The sequence below is a fragment of the Sturnira hondurensis genome, unplaced genomic scaffold, assembly GCF_014824575.4.
Source record: "Sturnira hondurensis isolate 20B ecotype Veracruz unplaced genomic scaffold, ASM1482457v3 Scaffold0004622, whole genome shotgun sequence".
Taxonomy (NCBI): Eukaryota; Metazoa; Chordata; class Mammalia; order Chiroptera; family Phyllostomidae; genus Sturnira; species Sturnira hondurensis.
The window spans coordinates 676706-688364 of NW_028077253.1; the positions used below are offsets into that span (position 1 = coordinate 676706).

The 11659-nt window shown below is 38.6% G+C and overlaps 1 pseudogene; it reads right to left on the reverse strand.

Annotated features, from left to right (window-relative positions):
• Positions 1-2570: 2570 nt before the first annotated feature.
• On the reverse strand, positions 2571-3728 carry LOC118986885 (histone-binding protein RBBP4-like; annotated as a pseudogene).
• Positions 3729-11659: the final 7931 nt, after the last annotated feature.

Consider the following 11659-nt stretch of genomic DNA (forward strand, 5'->3'; position numbering starts at 1 on the left):
CACAGAGCGTCAACTCTACAGGCTTAAATATCAGCATTTGTAGCTATATGGGTATGACGGTATTAAGAACAGTTCTAAAGACAAATTACCCTTTTGAATGTTCATGATCCTGAGTTTATCCCTCAGACCTTATAATTGAACTTTGTAAACTAGACACATTCCCATGTGTCTTATCTAGTAAAGCAAGGAGAGGTTAAAAATCAAAAGGTTGGTTTTTAAACATGATAAATGAAGGGAATCTTGTTACCATGAGAGATATAACTTTATTGATCATTCAATTAAAAGCTGCAAAATGAATGAATGGATGAAAAGATAAAAGCTGAAGGGGGCTGATGCCTTCCTCTTGATGAAATGTTTTGTTCTAGTGAAGATTTAATGGCCCCTCCTAGGAACAGAGATGCGTAGGGAACCCTGATTCCTCTTTCTCTTCCTTTCCTGCCTTTCACCACTGATGCTCATCCCTAGTTTCACCTGCCTTAATTCTCTCCCATTTCATCCTGGAACAGGGCTCTCTTTCCCTATCTAACTTCCGTTTCCTGACTGAGTCATGCTCTTCCTATCTACCCCGCCTCCACTTTCTCATGGCAGTACGACGGTTAGAGCCACCCGCCAGTCTTGTCATCCCACTTGATAGGAATCCCTTAATGCACCGTCTTGCTTAGACAACCTTACTTCATTCTGTTTGAAAATGATTCATGCTTGTGTGCTTTCGACTTCATTTCCGAGGTCCTTTCTTAAAAGGCCAACACTCTGTATGGACGGCACATTCACATGTGTATGTGTTAGGGAAAAGAGTTTTTTCCTGATTACTGTCTTCTAGGGCTAGAGATGGCTGAGCAGTAGCTGAGCACTGGGCCCCCTGTAGGGGAAGAGGTGAGGTAGGACATGACAAACTGAGACTGGAAGGTTTCACAGGGCATGATCCTTGACTCTTGTTGACCCTTGTCTTCCCCACACTTAACAGGTGTCTTTCATGTTGTAGATCTGCAATGTTGAAGACATGAATGAGTAAAGGAATGTACCTGTTTCATACATTATCTAGGTCTGACATTAGTTGTAAGGGTGTATGTTACTCATTTCACTGGCCTACTAACTTCAGTTTTAAACTGTGAAATCCCTGGATATGGTCAGTTTTTGAAATTTGTGACAAATCTGTATCTTTAGCTGAGTCTATATAACCAAAAGAAAATATTTTCTGAAACATAATGGAGAAGCACAGGCTTTTATTTAGGTTTTAGAATAACACTGAATGAAACCATTATCCTTTGGATTTCATTTTGAAACCACATGATATGGCTGTTTTTAAAAGTTAAATAATAACTTAAAATTGTATGTACTCCTCAAACTATGTAGAAGATTATTTAGCTTACTTGTTGACTCATACAGTGTTTTTCTGGTCACAAATTTGCTTCTTTTTCTTTTTTTAATGTAGAAAAGCAATTTATTCAATTATAACCACTTGCACAGTTGGTCCTGGAGAATAACAGTCCCAGTGGTGAAACAAGTCACCAAAAACAGGTGGTGTAAAACTAGTGGTCAAGGACTAACTCCTAAAAAAGGCAACTTTTATCTGGGATTAATTTAATGTTGAAAACAATTCCAAGCTATTGATTCACTCTTCTTGACATAACTGGACAGACTACCTGTGGTATAACTGTCAGGTAAAAACATACATCTTTACAATCTGGTGGTTGCAAGTTTTTTTTAAAAACCACTTCACAGAAAGGAAAGAGAGAATATGAAAACAGCTTAAGAAATACACTAACAAGCAAAAATGTATGGGGAAAGACAAACATGTAGTTTTGATTCAAGAAATGGACAGGAGCCCTGGCTAGCATAGCTCAGTGGATTGAGCATGGGCTGCAAACCAAAGAGTTGCAGGTTCAATTCCCAGTCAGGGCACATGCCTGGGTTGTGGGCCAGGTCCCCAGTGGGGGCCACATGAGAGGCAACCACACATTGACGTTTCTCTCTCTCTCTTTCTCCCTCCCTTCCCCTCTCTAAAAATAAATAAATAAAAATCTTTTTAAAAATTAAAAAAAAAAGAAATGGACAGGAAACTGGCCTGCATATGAGAATGTGCATCCTGGAATGTCAGGTGTGAAGATTTTAGAGTAGGCATTTCTATGACTTGAATCTCCCCTGATTCCTGAATAAAAAACACATCGTCCAGTAATTATAGTTCATGGCTCAGACACCTACCTCACATGGCTCTATTCCTTACTTCTAGCCTTTACTTAAATGAGTCTGAAAAACTTGGGGATGTAGCATAAGAAGAAAGATAAAATAACCACACACAATATTCCCCTTTCGGTGGCTACTTTCAATTTTTGTTACTAGAACATTTTGGAAGAAAATTTAAATTTATGTCTGTGACTTTACTGAACCAAGCCTCCCTTGCCCAGCTAATGTTTAGAAAACAGCCTAGGTTTGGGCTAACAGCATTGTTGGTGGTACTTACTACAGACAGATAGAGGAACAAAGTCTCTGTCTCAAAGTCACTGTTAAGTCAACCTGTGGCTTGAGAGGGAAAAAGGGGAAGCCTAAAATCTCAAGAACCGCAGATGTTTCTAAGACTTCTGTCCTTCTGGACCCATGCTTCCTCAGGGTCTTCTTTATTGTTATCAATGTTCTCTGCCATTTGCCACTCTTGCATGATATTGTCTTCTGACACAGAACAGATCACCCCAGGTTCATTGGGATCTCAGAAGAAACCAGGTATCATGGCAGTGTGATCACCATGAATGAACAACGACTCCAGTAGACCATCTTCTGCATCTTCTGAGAATTGTCCCTCTCTAATTTTACTTAAATTTCAGACAATCAGTCTATGATCAGTACCACTGGAAGCCGAAATAGCCTCGTTGTGAGGTGACCACTGAAGCTGGAATATTTCATCCTTGTATGACTCAAAGAATGCAGTTTAAGTTTCAAATTTCTCAGATCCCACAAGACAACATCTTATCAGCTGACCCTGTGGCAAGAATGAAGTCACCATAGGGATCAAAAGAAAGAGAGTTCACTTCAGCAGTGTGAGCATTGACTGAGTGGCTTGGTTTGGAAGTGTTGTTAGAATGAGTATTCCAAATCGTAACTTTCTCATCATCAGCAACTGACCCAAAGAAGATGCCAGGAGACATCTACTACTGCTATATGCACTGTGAAGATGGCCTTCACAGCCACAACTTTTCCTTTGGACCAGTACTGATGTCCCACAGGAAAATGGCATGGTCCTCTGAAGCACTGAGTGCCCATTGAGATTTGGGCTCCAAGAACGCCTACAGTCTCCCTTCTGATGTTCGCAAAGATGCAAGACTGGATTGCACTCTCCACAAGGACCTGGTGTAGAAGGACATTTCGTATAGTCCAAAAGAAGAACATCGGTAGATGGAGTCTTCGTTGCAATGATGCCAAGGTTCGGTGGTACACAGTGTTCTCTGTTTCCTTCTCCTTCATGTGTGGTCTGAATTCTATCTTAATTTTTTCACTAAAAGCCAAAATCTGCAAATTCCCCTTTCTTGCTGTTGTAGCGTGAAGTAGCAAGGTGAGCATCATCTTTAGGGAGCTGCACACTGGCTATCACAAGGTGGTTTTGTTCATCTGACATGTGTGTCCCCAGAGCAAGTCTATAAATGCTGAGATCTTTCCCTTCTGGTCTGGTTACCTCTGGAAGCCACTGCAGTTAGGCTGGGGCACACCAGAGCATGGGTCATCACCAGATCGTAAAAAAAAAGAGGCGTTCTTTTTCTATATTTTGTACTCTTTGTTGATCACATGTTCTTCTACTGTATCATCAAAGGCTGCTGCCTTGTCAGCCACAGCGGGCAGGCAGGCCAGAGGTATCCCGCCCGGGTCGAGTGAGTATTGTGGGAAGGGTAGAAGTGTTGTGGGCGCTTTGTGCATGGCCTCCATTGTTTCCTGCTTCCCTTCTTTTCTGTAGACCATATCTGCTTCATTATTTGGGAACTAAGTAAGATTTTAAAAACAAGACATTTTAAATGTGCCCAAGGTACTTTTTTTTTTTGCCATGGGAAAAAAATCTCTCTCACATATTCACACACTCACACACTCCTCTCCCTTCACATTCACTCAAAGAACGAGTACAGATTAAATGTCTATTTTCTGTCACTTATGGAGATAGACTCTGTGGATATAGTGATGAAAACAGCTATCCTGGTTCTTTTTTTCACTATTGACTTTGTGGCAACAAAATACTTTCAGGGAGCAGTATTTTATATAGCAATGTTTTTTGTCATTTAAGTTAAAATAGGTACGATAACCATTTAGCCTAGATTTGTTTCAGCTGGCCTGATTTTCAAATAGTCTGAATTATCTACCTACATTTCAAGCTATATGTCCTAATTTTGGCCTGGGAAAATATGGTACTGTTGGAGATACATTTATTTTGAAAAAACTAGCCACTTTAGAATTTCACCCTTTTGCTGTGTGAGAATAAACTTATTTTTAATGGCTTGGGGAAAAAATTCAAAACAAGCCTTTTTAAAGTGGGAGAATATATAAGTTGATATGGTATGCATGATTTATTAAAAATCTGATTTTTAGACCACAGTTAACTCAATGAACTTGATAAATATCCAGCTCTTTTTTTTTCTGTCATGTATGTACATTTTATACATTTAAATTCTGGGTCTCTGTATGGTGAAGGGGTATAGACCAGGCCTCCCCAACATGTGCTTCTTTGGCATGTTAATTATTATGAGCTAAGGCAATCAAAAGTGGGGTAGCAAGAAACAATGACCTTCCTCTTAAAGAAGTTAAATTGGGGGCCTAGCCCATACTAAGAGTATTACCAGAGATAACTTTTTAAAACCTATCTGTAGGGTGCGGCAACCTTCTAATTACTGAATATTTGCTCTTGTTACTGCCTAAGAATGACCGTCCTCCCTTCTGAAGCCATAGGTGCCTTACCTCAACCTTAACCCAGAATGCAATATAGGCGTTATTTTACCTTTCTGTCTGTCAGCTGCTCATGTATGTGGTGGTCCCATTTGTAGTTATGTAATAAAATTTGGTTATTTTTCTCTTGTTAACCTGTCAATTTGGTTAGTTGACCAGCCTGAAGAACCTAAAAGGGTAGCGGAAAATTCTCTTCCTCCCCTAAACTGACAACATGGGTTTAAAATACCTGGGTAAGAACTAAATATTTCCTCATTTTAATTTCAATGCACAAAAAACATATTTTTTAAAAAGTAGCCTGGTTGGTATATATAGGGAACTTCACAAGTAGCGATTGAAAGTGATAGGAAGATGGACATAATATTTTGTACTAGGTACAAATGGGGTATAACTGAAATTAACAGATACCCAACCATAATATATGTCAGCTTTTCAACATTTTTTGTTTTTAGTTTTTACAAAGTTTTATTTTATTTTTAGACATAGGGGAAGGGAGGGCGAAAGAGAGGGAGAGAAACAACAGTTTGTGGTCGCCTCTCATGCACAACTCTCGTGTTGGCTACTCATGTTGCCTACTAGGGATCCGGCCTGCAACCCAGGCACGTGCCCTGACTGGGAATTGAACTGGAGACCCTTTGGTTCACAGGTCGGCACTCAGTCCACTGAGCCACACCAGCCAGGGAAGCTTTTCAACATTTTCATGTGCAGAGTTTAAGTGATTTTTCACAAGTCACACAGCTAATAAATGGCATATTTGCTTTTTATTTACAGTAGCAATGGTGAGCATTTGTCTTCCTGGTGTTTCTTCCTTTTACTCTTTTGGGTCATTCCATTTATCCTTTCTGTAGCCTACACTATTTGTTGCAGCTAATGTAAACAAGTTCCATGGTAATGTCCAAAGATACATGTCAGGACATCTTCAAAGCATCTTGTTTAACCATCACTACTTCTCAAGCATGTCACATCATGGTTGCTTGAGCATGTCTGCCATTCTGTGTGTGTTTGTCAAGCCCCAGGGGTTTGGTATAAGTAGGTATCACTGTTAGGTATCACTGAGAGACAAGTTGTGTTATAAGACATACTGGCTGCTTTCATTGTCCTCCTATTTTGACCAAAGCAAATATATATTTGAGCATCTACCAGATATCCAGCATTTTGCTAAGTATTGTGGAGAATATAGGGGTAGGGTGGGCAGTAGCAAAAAGGCAGTAGCAGAAATGATGGCAGTTAAGTAGAAACATAAAGAAGGAGACCTCTTGTTGTAGACAATAACCATATAAAAATAATTAGAAACCATTTCAGGACACATATGGGAACAGTGGGTTTGGATTATATCAATTAAGCTCTTTATGGTGCAGGATATATATTTGGGCAGCTTCAAGTCCCAGAGCCTTGTAGGGGTGTATTTGGTTGGGGTTCACCATGGGACATACCATTCATCATGAGTGTAGCTGACTCTGTGTCACATGCTACTACTGTTGGAATCATTATCATGGTTAAACGCAGTACTTTGGTAGAAGTGACTGATTCATGATTGTTAATGGAAATTTTGGGCTGCTGAAATACCTTAAGTGGTAATGGCCCCACCGCACTTAATTCAGTTGTTTTCTACCACACTTAATTTTTAAGCCACTACATTTTCATTTTATTGTCCCATCCTCTAAATTTAGTTGTTAAAACAATTTGAAAACATCTTTAACTCAGGGGTGTCCAACCTGCGGCCCGCAGGCCACATGCATCCCAGGATGGCTGTGAATGCAGCCCAACACAAAATCGTAAATTTACTTAAAACATTATGCGATTTTTTTTGTGTGATTACATGTTACAGTGTATTTAATGTGTAGCCAGAGATAACTCCTCTCCTTCCAGTGTGGCCCAGAGATGCCAAAAGGTTGTATATCCTTTAAAAAATCTAAAACTCAGAATTTGACAATAGGAAGAATTCATACCTGCATTTATCTCTATATACTTTTCTGGTCTTTTCTAGGATGTCAGCTTCATTACAAATTAAACACCCAGGGAAGGAGAGGGTTTAAAAGTTCACGTGCATGTGCTGTGCTGTGCTATGCAAGATGGTTTTATCTCCTGTGTACATATCAGGAACACTTATTTTATGATTTTGACTTTCCCAAGGGTGCTAGTAAAGTTTTTAGAGGATCGTATTAGCATTCTCAAGGTCTAAGCACTTGGATGCTGACTCTGGTTCTTTTTCTCCTACACATGGTGATGGACTGTTATTTCTGTATCGGTGAAATAACTCAGCTTTTCAACATTTTGATATGCAGAGTTTAAGTGATTTTTCAGAAGTAACACAGCTAATAAATGCTATATTTATTTCTTACAAAAGAAAATTCTGCTCTACTACAGTTATAAAATCTTATACATCAGAAGTAGAGGGAACTACATTTATAAGTAGACTGATTTTATCCTATGTTTGATAATGAAGAAGGTATGTTACTCAAATTTCTTCATGACATTTTTTAATTGTTATTTTATTATAGTTGTCTCATTTTTCCCTCCTGTGCCTTCCTCCGCCCATCCCATTGCCTGCTCCCATAGTCAGTCCCCACACTGTTGTCTTTGTCTATGGGTCATTCATATGTGTTCTTTAACTACACCCTTCCCCTTCTTTCCATCATGATATCCCTTCCCTTTCCCCTCAGTTCACTTCAAGTCTGTTCCATGTTTCTATACCAGCGGTTCTATTTTGCTTGTTAGTCTATTTTTGTTAATTTGGTTCCTCTTATAGATGAAATCATATGGTATGTCTTTCACCAACTAGCTTATTTCACTCAGCATAATAGTCTACAATTCCATCCATGCTGTCACAAAAGGTAGAAGTTCCTTCTTCTTCGGCATAGTATTCCATTGTGTAAATGAACCACAGTTTTTTGATTTGTTCATTTACTGTTTGACACCTAGGCTGCTCCCAGCACTTGGCTATTGTAAATTGTGCTGCTATGAACATTGGGGTGCATAGGTTCTTCTGGATTGGTGTTTCAGGGCTCTTAGGGTATAATCCCAGCAGTGGAATTTCTGGGTCAAAAGGCATTCTATTTTTAGTTTCTTGAGGAAATTCCATGGTGTTTTCCATAGTGACTGCACCAGTCTGCATTCCCACCAACAGTGCATTAGGGTTCCCTTTTCTCCACAATCTCACCAGCACTTGTTTGTTGATTTGTTAATGACAGCCATTTTGACAGCTGTGAGGTCTTACCTCATTGCAGTTTTAATTTGCATCTCTCTGATGTATAGTGATGCTGAGCATCCTTTCATTTGTCTCTTGGGTCCTCTGCATGTTCTCTTTGGAGGAGTGTGTATTCAGGTCCTTTGTCCATTTTTTAATTGGATTGATTATCTTCCTGGTGTTGAATGGTAGGAGTTCTTTATATATTTTGGGGATTTACATCTTTTTTCCAAAATAGGTATGTTTTTATTGACTCTCTTATTATAAAAGTTTTATGAAGGTCATTCTTAATATCAGCATTTAAAGTTGTTTACATTGTATGTGTATATTCTTACAGTCTTTTTTTCCTGTGGTTTTTTTTAGTGATATAAAAGGGATTATGTGATGTACAAAATTTTGAAACTGTCTTCTCTCCCTCTCTTCTATGATATGAATATCTTTCGGTGTCATTAAATACAAACCTACATCCCAAATAGAATAGCTACAAAATAGTCTATTGAACTGATGTGTCGTAATTTACCGAACCAACCTATTATTGAGGAACATTTGGTTTTCACATGTTCTGTCTGGTACCAACCACACTGAGGTATATTTAATATCTATGAGAGTGTGTGTGATGCATACTTTGGAAGATTCAAACATCACCCTTTCATCTGATTATTTCATTAAGATTCATTTTTAGAAGTTGTAGAGCAACGCCATACTTTTCTTTTGCCTACTGCCTATTTATATTTATAAGGTGGTAACCTAAAGTCCCAGTAGCCTGCAGAGGGGATAAAAAAGGTACAGAGAAAGGCAGTTTTATTTTTCTAGTAAATGACTATGCATCAGATAACGTACATACAGTATTTCATTTAATATTTACTTTAACCTTGAAAATTGACTGGTGTTAACCTTAAACAAATAGCTAGGTATTTGTCAGCAAAACGTGTTTATTTAGGAACAAGAAAGCATTAAATTTGGGATATGGTCTACTGGTGAAGTACACACAAGTTCAGAGAATAAAGGAGAAGAGCCCTGGCTGGTGTAGCTCAGTGGATTGAGCATGGGTCTGTGAAGCGAGGGGCTGACGGTTCAATTCCCAGTCAGGGCACATGCCTGGGTTACAGGCCAGGTCCCCAGCAGGGGGGACACATGAGAGGCAACCACACATTGATGTTTCTCTCCCACTCTCTCCTTCCCTCCCCTTCTCTCTAAAAATAAATAAAAAAATATTTTTAAAAAAGGAGAAGAACTTGTTTTTTAATAGAGGAAAGGGAAGTTCGGAGGGACTATTATAAATAAGAGTTCAGTGGGAGAAATTAAGAGTTCAAAGTGTAGTAGCTTTTCATTGGCTGCATCATTGCTGGGCAAGGAGGAGATCCCCTTCCACACTGCTAGAGCAGTAGAATAGAAAAAATCTTATTGGAGATGGAATGTACTCTGTTTTTTTTGGTTTTTTTTTTTGGAGTAATTGAGGGTAAGTGGTAAGATGAGTGCTCTCCATACGAGCCCTCCCAACTCCAATTTCAATGAGGGTTCTGTCCATTAATTTTCACAGGGGAGAGTTTAAATGACTTGCCAAAGGCCGCATTATAAGTGGCAGGGCCAAAAGGGATTCAGTTCTATCTAACCATAAAACTTCATTTTAAAACTGGAGTAATTCACATAATATGAAATTAGCCATTAAGAAATATACAATTTAGTGTCACTTCGAGCATTGACAGTGTTATGCACCCATCAACTTTTGTTCCAAAATATTGTCATCATCCCTAAAGGAAAACCTGTAGGCACTGCCATTCCTTATTTTTCCCCCTAGGCCCTGATAACAACTCATTTGCTTTCTGTCTCTATGGATTTACCTACTTTGGATTTTATATAAGTTTAATCATATAATGCATAACTTTTGGTGCCTGGAGGCTTTTACTTACCATGTTTTGAGGTTCATCCACAGTGTAGCATGTCTCTGGACACCATAATTTTTATGGCTGAATAATGTTCCATGATAAGGGTGTTCCGTATTTTGTTTATCCATTCATTTGTTGATAGACATTTAAGTGTCCACTTTTTGGCTCTTGTGAATAGTGATATTATGAACATTAATGTACAAGTATGCAAATATTCATTTTCTCTTTTGGGTAAATGCTTGGCAGTGGAAATTGCTGGGTCATCTTAACCACAGAACTTTAAAAAATTTATTTTATTGATTATGCTCTTACAGTTGTCCCAATTTTTCCCCTTTGCCCTGCTCCACACAGTTTTCTCACCCCATAGTTTATGTCCATGGCTCATGCATATAAGCTCTTTGGCTTCTCCATTTCCTATAGTATTCTTAACCTCCCCCTGTCTATTCTGTACCTACCAATTATGTTTCTTATTACCTGTACCTTTCCCCCTCATTATCCTCCTCCCCCTCCCCACTAATAACCCTCCCTCTGATCTCCATTTCTGTGATTCTGTTCCTGTTCTTGATGTTTGCTTAAGTTTTTTCTTTTTCTTTTTCTTTTTTTAAGATTCAGTTGCTGATAGTGTGAAGTTGTTGCCATTTTAATGTTCATAGTTTTGGTCTTCTTTTTCTTAAATAAGACCCTTTAACATTGCATGTAATAATGGCTTGATGATGATGAAGTCCTTTAGTTTTATCTCATTTAGGGAGCGCTTTACCTGCCCTTCCATTCTAAATGATAGCTTTGCTGGATGGAGTCATCTTGGCTGTAGACCCCTGCTTTTCATCACTTTGAATACTTCTTGCCAGTCTCTTTTGGCTTGTAAAGTTTCTTTTGAGAAATCAGCTGACAGCCTTATGGGAGCTCCTTTCTACAAAGATAAGAAATACCCACTATTTCTGCTTTACTCTTACTGCCTTTAAGATTCTCTCCGTATCTTTGATCTTTGGCATTTTAATTATGATATTTCTTGATGTGGTCTTCTTTGAGTCCATCTTGTTTGTGACTCTGTGCACATCCTGGACTTGTACATCTATTTCCTTCACCAAATCAGGGAAGTTTTCTTTCATTATTTTTTGAAATAGGCCTTTAGTTTATTGATCTTTCTCTTTTCTTTCTGGCATCCTTATGATTTGCTTGTTAGTATGTTTGGAGATATCCCAGAGGCACCTTATACTATCCTCATTTTTTAAAAATTATTTTTATTCTAGCTGTTCTGGTTGAATGCTTATTTCTTCCTTGTGTTCCAAATGATTGATTTGAATCCTGGCTTCATCCCCTCCACTGTTGGTTCCCTATAGATTTTTCTTTATTTTACTTAGTGTATCCTTCATATCTTCCCTTTTGTTGTTGCTGTACTCAGTGAGTTCTTTGGCCATCTTGATCACCAGTGTTTTGTACTCTATATCTGATGGGTTGGTTATCTCGATTTCATTTAGGTCTTTTTCTGAGGTTTTGTTCTGTTCTTTCATTTGGGCCATATTTCTTTGTCTCCTCAATTCAGCAGCCTCCCTGTGTTTGTTTCTGTGTATTAGGTAGAGCTGCTTTGAGTCTCTGTCTCAGTAGTGTGGCTTATTGTAGAAAAGACATCTATAAATTGTGTGGGGCAGAGCCTTAGGTAGTCACCAGG